Genomic DNA, 8,884 nt, shown 5'->3' with positions numbered 1-8,884 from the left:
TTAAAACACAGAAGCAGGAAGAGGACGTATGCGTCCCTCCATTCTTCGTCTTGTGTTTAAAAAAGCGCTGCTTAATTTTTACCATGGAACTCACCAACTCGCCCAATTTGCGTGTCTTCCTCACTTTTAGTCAGCATTCAAGCCTTGGAAATGAAATGTGTTTATATCGTGCAGACATACGTACAAGCATTTGATGCTGTGCTAACACAACGGAATAGGCTGCCCTCTGAGGACGCGCGCAGGACGTTCGCCACACTAGCGAACACGGTGTGGCTAGCAGACGACGCAGGGAGCCATAATCAGCTGCTAAAGTTACATCCCCGTGTGATTCACAATGCGCACTTAAGTTTATAATTATCTTGCCAGTCTCAGTGGTTGGGATGTGTCACTGGGACGCTGTCGCTTCGCGGTGCGCCGTCGTCGCTCCACTATTTTGCTCGAGGGCTCGTGTCACTACAGCAGAGTACGGAGCGCGACGTGGGCTGGGGCGTCCACCGCTGCCATCAAGGCGATTTCCTTAAACAAAAAATATTACGGCGCCGTGGAGCATTAATAAAAAAAGAGAGAGAAGAAACAGCGAGGCTCGAACCAACGTCCTCGCAGATCCGAGCACGACACGTACTAGCCCGCTGCGCCACTAGAGCCGATCGGTTCGGTGTGTCAGATCTCACGCTGGACGTAACTTTAAGATTTGTTATTCTTACGTCCGAGTAACGCACGGCTCCTATAGTTACGTCTAGAGTAACGCGCTAGACACTCCGTTCTTCATTTCATCAATTAAGAACCACTACTATTACAGACATTCACAAATCGCATACACATGGCCTTATCTCACGCTCGTTATCGTTGCTTATAGATTTGGCGGCGGTCCACTGAACACGGGACATCGCAGAAACAAAAGCGGCAACGACTTGCACACGAATCACTTTCTACAACACTCTACACAACGCGACCACGTCCCCACCGTTACACCACGGCCAGAGGCGGTTCTCGCGCACACAGTTCACGCAGTTCACGCTAAAACTGTACTCAAACCAACACCAGTAGTGCCGTCTTGCCAACATCCACCACACCACGCAGAAATAAACGGCGGCTTGAACGCTACTCTGCCGCCACCACTTATAACTTCAAGCCAAGTCAAGCCGGTTTTAAGCGGCTATATGGGGAACCGAACGTTTTACCCACCTACGTCTCCTGCCACCGCGCGCACGAGACGCGGCGTGTACGAGAGCTAGCGGCCGAGTGGTGGAAGTGTTCTGTGGGGTGGTCCGTGGAAGCGGTGCTTAGTTGTGCTGTTTTTCAAAAGGAACGTGCAGTCATGGCGTGCGTAATTTAGATTTTGTCGAAGTGTCCGACAGTTTCATCTCTAGATGTCTTTATGGGTGAACGCGGACAAGTGTTTTTCCTGTGAACACGGATATGGGATCCATTGTGTGCGGAATGCTGTGCAAGCCTGCGCCTTGTCGGCGATGCAGCCGTTTGAAGGTACTATATCACTTATGCTTCGAGCGAGTTGTTCAATATCCTAGAGAACATCTTGATATAATGCAATGCAAAGTGTTTTGAGTGTTTAGACGATGGAAAGCCGCATTGTAAACAAGTTCTTTCGGCACTGCTCATATGTTTGCTAGGGGTTTGTGCGGAGGCTTGCTTTTCTGCCATTTGTTTTGGAGCATCACAGAAAACGAGTGCCGTGCAATAGTATTTTGAACGGCATGCTAAATAACTAAAAGTATACTCGTGCAAATTTGTAGCTCCGTCCGCGACTTTTAAAGAAAGGCAAAGGGGCCCGTATTTGCACTGCAAATAGATATTCGCGAACCTGTTGCATCTGTAGATACATTCGAGTGGAAACAAAGAGATTTCGATCGCCTTACTGCCCGTTCTTATGCTTTTGGCGCTGAGGTAAGCGTCTAAAAAAAATCGGATTACATCCGGCATGATCTCTGGAATAGTGTTCGTAGGTGAATTTTAGAAGGCTGGTCTGCTGGTATAATAATTGATATGGCTATTCTGAGACATGCATGTAAATATGTTACCTCTTATTTTGCAGCAATGCTCTCCCATTGGTCACAGGTACATGAATCTCACGGAAAATGCAGGATTGCCGCCAAACACTAAAAAATTTGAGTGCTGTGTAATGTTTGTAAATAAACATTTGATGGAGTATCCAAGGTTGTTTTTTTTATCTTGCACTGGAGCCCAAGGAATTAAATAGCCACATCAGGTTTAATTTTTCATGGGACCAGCTTCAGACAGTAGTTCCTAATGGGGACACCATTTTGCAACGGGCAACTGGCCTCTTATTGAGATCCTCATTAAGAGCCACTGGCCCCCGCTGGACCCACTGCAACTGGAGAGTAACTGGGACCAGATCAAGTGGCTTGGCAGGGTTCCCAGGTTGTCAGTGGGTGCCAACTGGGACCAGTCAAGTGGTTATGGTCAAATCCAAGTGGGACCAGTTGCCGGTGGGTCCCAGTTGGGAATTCCGGTCCCAGTTGGTCCCAACTGGGAATTTGACCATAACCAGTTGAACTGGTCCTAGTTGGGGCCAGCTGTTTCCAGTTGCAATATTTTCACCTGGGTCTTTACCTCCCCGCCCCTTTCGCGTCCTCCGTTCTCCGCCGCTTTTGACGCACGACGATTGGTCTCCCTTCGCGGTTGCCCTTAGAGACGCCGCGGATCTTGCGTTTTGCTGGTATTTTTCTTTTTCCGCTAGCGCCATTTTTCGCCGCAGGCTCCGTGTAGCGAACGTTGTGCGCGCTTTTGTTTTACAGCGAAAGCTTTATGAGATCATTTCACCGGCCGTTTTGACGCCGTAGTTGTCCGCCGCCGCCGGCCCGCCGGTGTCCGTAACCAGTATCACTAGAAATAAGAAAAAAAAAAAACGAAATAAGAAAAAAATTCCACGATGGAACGAAGTGTCGAACCTGGGCCCTCTGCGTGGGAGCCCAGTATTCAACCCTCTGAGCCATGCCGGTAAAGTTCTTCGCCGCCCCTCCCCCCCCGTCTCTCTCCCATGTCAGCGTATGTTATACAGCATGACGGGAGAGGAAATAGCGGCCGGGAGTCACCCAATGCAAATTACATAACTGGTGGGCCGTTTAAAGATTCCAACCCATTACAAAGGGCTGAGCCTTAATTCTTCATCGTCATCAGTCGTCGCGTCAACAAAGTGCCCATAATGCCTGACAGACGTGTAGGCTGTGCCTCGCTTCTCCGCAGAATGACGAATAATGTCTTAGTAAGGTGCTTCCCAACTTCACAAAAAATTGTGATTGATGGCGTAGTGGGTACCTTTCTAGTGTACTTGTATTGTAGCCCCAAGAGAGCTTAACGGGCCTCTAGAAACGCCGCTCTTCCAGCTTTCGCTGTGCTGCGGTTTCAGCGCAGGCCTGGCGTTTTTTTTGCGCTGTGTGTCGCGCTGTGCCGTTCTATATCGCCCTATACTGCAGGAACCGCATACAAATGGTGATGCACTTTTAAATGCGAAGCATTCTTAGCGAACCTTTGGCACTTTGGGCGTTTCTATCTACGTATCTATCTATCTGTCTATCTATCTATCTATCTAGCCGCCTACGTCTGGGTGCTCTCATGATCGCCTCCTTAACTTGGTGTAGACCAAAATGGCCTGTGAAGGTAAGAGGATTGACAAATATAATGTCGGGTCATGACATGAGTAACGTGAAAATCCTGTCCCGTACGTCGTCAAACAGTTTCCTGCAGACACGTGTGGCACATACCCTGTTACAACGGGCCGCGGTGTGCGGGTATGCGCCACAAAGTGATTGACAGTTTATTTACCCGGAACGGCGAGAACAGACAGTCGTAATTTAAATGTGAGATCGTTAAGAGAAAACCGACATCGGCAGCCGGTGACCCGACGAATGGAAAGAAGAGCATTAGGATCCCAGCAGGAATCGAACCCAGGCATTCTGCATGGCAATCAGGTATTCTACCACAGAGCCATGCCAGGTCTCTTAACTGCTTTGTAAAAACAGCCTATAGCGCTAGACACATGGTGCGATTCGGCATCCGATCCGACGTGCGACGCCGCAGGCGGTATGCGGCGATTCAGGACACATTGGGGGCGAACGAGCAATCAGCGCGCAGGCTCCGCCCACACACGGCACCCCGGCTTGCACGCTCGGAAGACATCGCATCGTCTTCGTTGGCTGCAAAACAAACAACCTTACGCGGCCACGCTTCGTTCTGTAAGACATTGCCAATAAGCTACGCCTTCGCAAGCGACAAACATCTCAACAGACCGCATTCCACTCGCGACTCCGAGAGTAGGCTTGTCACGACACCGAGCGTAGGCCTAGCAAGGCGGACGCTGTCGCTAGCGCCGTTCGCGATCAAACGCGAGCTGATCGTCGAGCACTTACTTTTATCAACACGATTAAACTTTTACGCTGATGGACACGCATTTACATGCGCAATTGGTTTTCTCGTAGACCTCGATTTGAACGAGCAACGGTGGAAGCAAAGCCGGCCGGTTCGCCGAGACGGCCGGTGCGGCTCAATATCTCGCTAGTGGTTCGGAAACGGGCGCCGCCTTGCACAAATGACACACTTCAACGTCATGAGTTATTGATGTCAGAAAAGAATGTTAACCAACGTTTTCATGATCGGAGCCGTCCGAACGTAGTTCAACAAACGCGCAAACAAACAAACAAGCAACAAACGCGCCACCAGAGGCGTGACGTCAGGCGTCTCCCGCCGCTGCCATTGGCTGCGGCCGTCAGACCGACGCGGCAAGCCGCGCGGCTCAGCAAGTTGGATCAATACCCGGAAACACTGCCGCTCCGGCGTCCCAAAGAATTACGTCTTGATGACGTCAACGACCCATCTTGAATAATTTGCTAGTTCGGCGGCCTTTTAAAGGGGCCGTAACTGAAGTGTGAAATTGGCGCTAGTGTTCACGGAGATTCAAAATTAAAGCAGCCAATGGCAGCCGCCGCCGTGCCGGCAAAGCCGTGCACCCCGCGCCGGCCGCGGAGGCCGCGCGCGCGCCGCGACGCTAGTTTTTGAATTCCTCGAAAGTTCCGTTGTAGCATGAAGCGAGTGCTGAGAGCGGGGTACCAGGCTGGCCGTGCAGGGAGCTATGCTTGGCGGACACCTGCAAGTCTCCCGTTGTGGTTAGCGAGTCATGTTCGCTCTTGAGACTTATCGGAGTGGTCGTTATGTCAGCCGTGCTCCGTCGCCGCCATACAGGAGCCCGTTTCTAGTCGCCGGCCTTGATATGAAGTTTCGTGATGTTCCGTTACATGAAGCGAGCTTTGGCCGGCGTGTGGAGTTTTTTGTGGTGTTTGCGTGTTGTGCGCTCTTGCCGCTGTGGTGGTTAACGACACGCACCATTCGTACATCATGGAACGGTGCACGGATACTTCAAGACCGGCCGAGTTCCGCAAGATTCTTCGAGGTTCCGAAATACTAAAGGTGAGCATGCGGCTTGCCTTCGCAGCCACACATTTACGAATTTGCAGTTGGACAACACAGTTATTGTTTTTTTAATTACGGCTGAATCGTGAAAAGCACGATGTTGCAGTTAATATCGCTGTTCCTAGAAGGAATGAATTAAAGAACTTGAGACTCATAGTTAACTTTTGCGTCTATGACAGAACTGCGTGATGGAAGTGCGTTTTGCTTTTTTGCCTGTTTATCACTCGCCATCGTTTAAATACGCGTTCCTGACACTCCATAGGCAGTTTTAGAATAGCGTACGAAAAGCTTTGCGTTGGCTTTTTGCGGTCGTACGCTAACCGCTTGCGGGCTCCCGTAGTGACGGAAATAGCGAGCCGCAAACGCTAAAATAGCGTACGCTAGTCTAAAACTGCCTAATGTATCGCAGCTTGCACTGAGCCGAGACGACGAAACTACGTTTGCCTCATGCGACTGCGTAATTTGTATCGTTGGAAAATAATAGTTTTCAATTGCTTTATTTCAGGACCGAAATGTTTTCGGAGTATTCGAGAAGGCAGAACTGATGCGTTTGCCCAAGGGAGGGGTTAACAGCTGTAGAATCAGCGCTCTGCGAAGTCTCGATCCGCAACTCAAGTCGACCAGCTTTCTACCCTGCCCCCAGTGCTTCTTCTCGGTGCGTGAATATGCTATGTACTTTCGGCTGAAGAAGGAGTTTGTGTGTTTATCTATTGTCTCTGTTATTGCCTATGGAAAAACCGCTCTAAGGATTCATGTGTAGGCATGAGACATGTCCTATATGCAGAATTTTACTCTTTGTGTTTATCACAATGAAGTGCTCAGTGTATCCAACATGACGTCCTCCCTTCAGTGGCGTTATATTCAGCTAGGCATTGTATTCGCGGTGAAAGAAAAGCTGCGTATAGGCTTATTTCACCTGGTCGTTGAGTAATACGCTTTTCTTCGAATGTCATGTGCTGCTACATGAACTGACCATGGCCTGCATCCCGTTGCCACCAACTAACTTCCAAGTAGTGTTCAAGTACCGTATATTGTGTCTTGCTCTTTTAGCGCAATGTACATACTACTTACTGTGCTAAATCTTATCTTTTCATTTTGTTTATCTGGTGAAGGTGTCCAGCATTTCATGTATATTTGTGCAAAATCTGAGCAAATATGTAAGTGGTTGTTTTGTGTTTCGTATCATTTCAACGGTTAATAGTAAATCATTGCAATATTATTTCATATTACATATTTTGCGCTTCGTTATGTTTTTGTCATGCACTGACATTTCTTTAAACTACATGATTAGCTCTCATCAGAGGCTCCTCTGCGCTTTGCTCGGTATTGCACCAAATGAAAATCGTGTTTCTTATATGTGTGTACGTCAAAGGGCCTAACACTTTCCAATGTGTTCGATTTTTAATTTCTAAATTTTACAATGAACTTTTGTGTTTAGTCATGCACACACTGTGAATTCTTCCCTTCTGTTCTTCTCCTGAACTTGTATCGTGCCCCATTACATGCAAATCTTGAGTTTCGGAAACAGAACAATAAAAGAGGTAACAGAAATGTTGTAGGTGGATTCATCATTTATGCTCTAGCACATGCTGGATGCGGGCAAACGCGAATGCGCGGCCAAGCACAGCACGCGCGCGAGCGCACGCGAACAAAAAAAAAAAAATCCCGGCGCGGGGCATAGGAGAGGAGAAAAAAGCAAGCGTACAAAATAAAAAACGGTGCGCGGCATGGGAGAGGAGGAAAAGCAAGCGCACAAAAAAATAGAAAGAAAACGGCGCGCGGAGAGGGAGGAAGAGGTGGTGGAGGCGAGCGGCTGTTGTTACTGTTGCCCTGACGACGTAAGCAACGTAATCGCTACGTCACCGCCCTTGAGCTTGGCGGCCTTCTGCAAGGGGCGTAACTCAATAGCGCTCTCGGCGCTGTAGGGCGCTTGCGTCGGCGGAGCGTTTGAATTTCGCGTCCTATGGGAGGTATACGAAGAAACCGACCCTTGGTTGGATGCCTGTGCGGCGTGCGAATCGTCTCCGCACGCTGATGGAACCTGTTGGGCGTCTGTCGGATGCGGCTGTTGGCACGAACAGCCGTACGACGAATCGCATCCGAATTCGCACCATGTGTCCAGCGCTTAGCGCTAGACACATGGTGCGATTCGGCATCCGATCCGACGTGCGACGCCGCACGCGGTATACGGCGATTCAGGACACATGGGGGCGAACGAGCAATCAGCGCGCAGGCTCCGCCCACACACGGCACCCCGGCTTGCACGCTCGGAAGACATCGCATCCTCTTCGTTGACTGCAAAACAAACAACCTTACGCGGCCAGCTTCGTTCTGTAAGAACATTGCCAATAAAGCTACGCCTTCGCAAGCGACAAACATCTCAACAGACCGCATTCACTCGCGACTCCGAGAGTAGGCTTGTCACGACACCGAGCGTAGGCCTAGCAAGGCGGACGTAGTCGCTAGCGCCGTTCGCGATCAAACGCGAGCTGATCGTCGAGCACTTATTTTTATCAACACGATTAAAACTTTTACGCTGATGACACGTATTTACATGCGCAATTGGTTTTCTCGTAGACCTCGATTTGACGAGCAACGGTGGAAGCGAAGCGGGCCGGTTCGCCGAGACGGCCGGTGCGGCTATTACCTGCGAAGTGGCCTTCCATCACGGCTCGATATCTCGCTAGTGGTTCGGAAACGGGCGCCGCCTTGCACAAATGACACACTTCAACGTCATGGGTTATGTGATGTCAGAAAGAAAGTTTATCCAACGTTTTCATGATCGGAGCCGTCCGAACGTAGTGCAACAAACGCGCAAACAAACAAACAAGCAACAAACGCGCCACCAGAGGCGTGACGTCAGGCGTCTCCCGCGCTACCATTGGCTGCGGCCGTCAGACCGACGCGGCAGCCGCGCGGCTACATTCAGCAAGTTGGATGCCCGTGCGGCGTGCGAATCGTCTCCGCACGCTGATGGAACCTGTTGGGCGTCTGTCGGATGCGGCTGTTGGCACGAACAGCCGTACGACGAATCGCATCCGAATTCGCACCATGTGTCCAGCGCTTCATGCAGGCTTAATGGCGGTGCAGCGTCAGTTGTGGTTGTGGTGCTGGCTATCTAATTTTAAAAGAATGCAATAAACACTATACGTATGTACTCCTAGGCGTCATATCAGATTAATGTCCGTGGTTCCAGTGTTGGATCCGCTTTTAAAGCAGTCTAATAAGCATTATCTTCCTATGAGTCAGTAAGCTATTTTGAATCATTGCTCGACCCCGGAGGAATACATTAACGAAAGTTACGTATGATATTCACATGATTGCACAAAGAGTGCACTTAGTTGCGGTAATACTGACGTATGTACTGTAACGTGAGAGCTGACGTTACGTCGCACCATAAGTTACTCTTTAAGCGCCGGTGTTGTCGACGTGTCTGGTA

The sequence above is a fragment of the Rhipicephalus sanguineus genome, chromosome 4 (assembly GCF_013339695.2).
Source record: "Rhipicephalus sanguineus isolate Rsan-2018 chromosome 4, BIME_Rsan_1.4, whole genome shotgun sequence".
Classification (NCBI taxonomy): domain Eukaryota; kingdom Metazoa; phylum Arthropoda; class Arachnida; order Ixodida; family Ixodidae; genus Rhipicephalus; species Rhipicephalus sanguineus.
Note: the sequence above shows the minus strand (reverse complement) of the source record.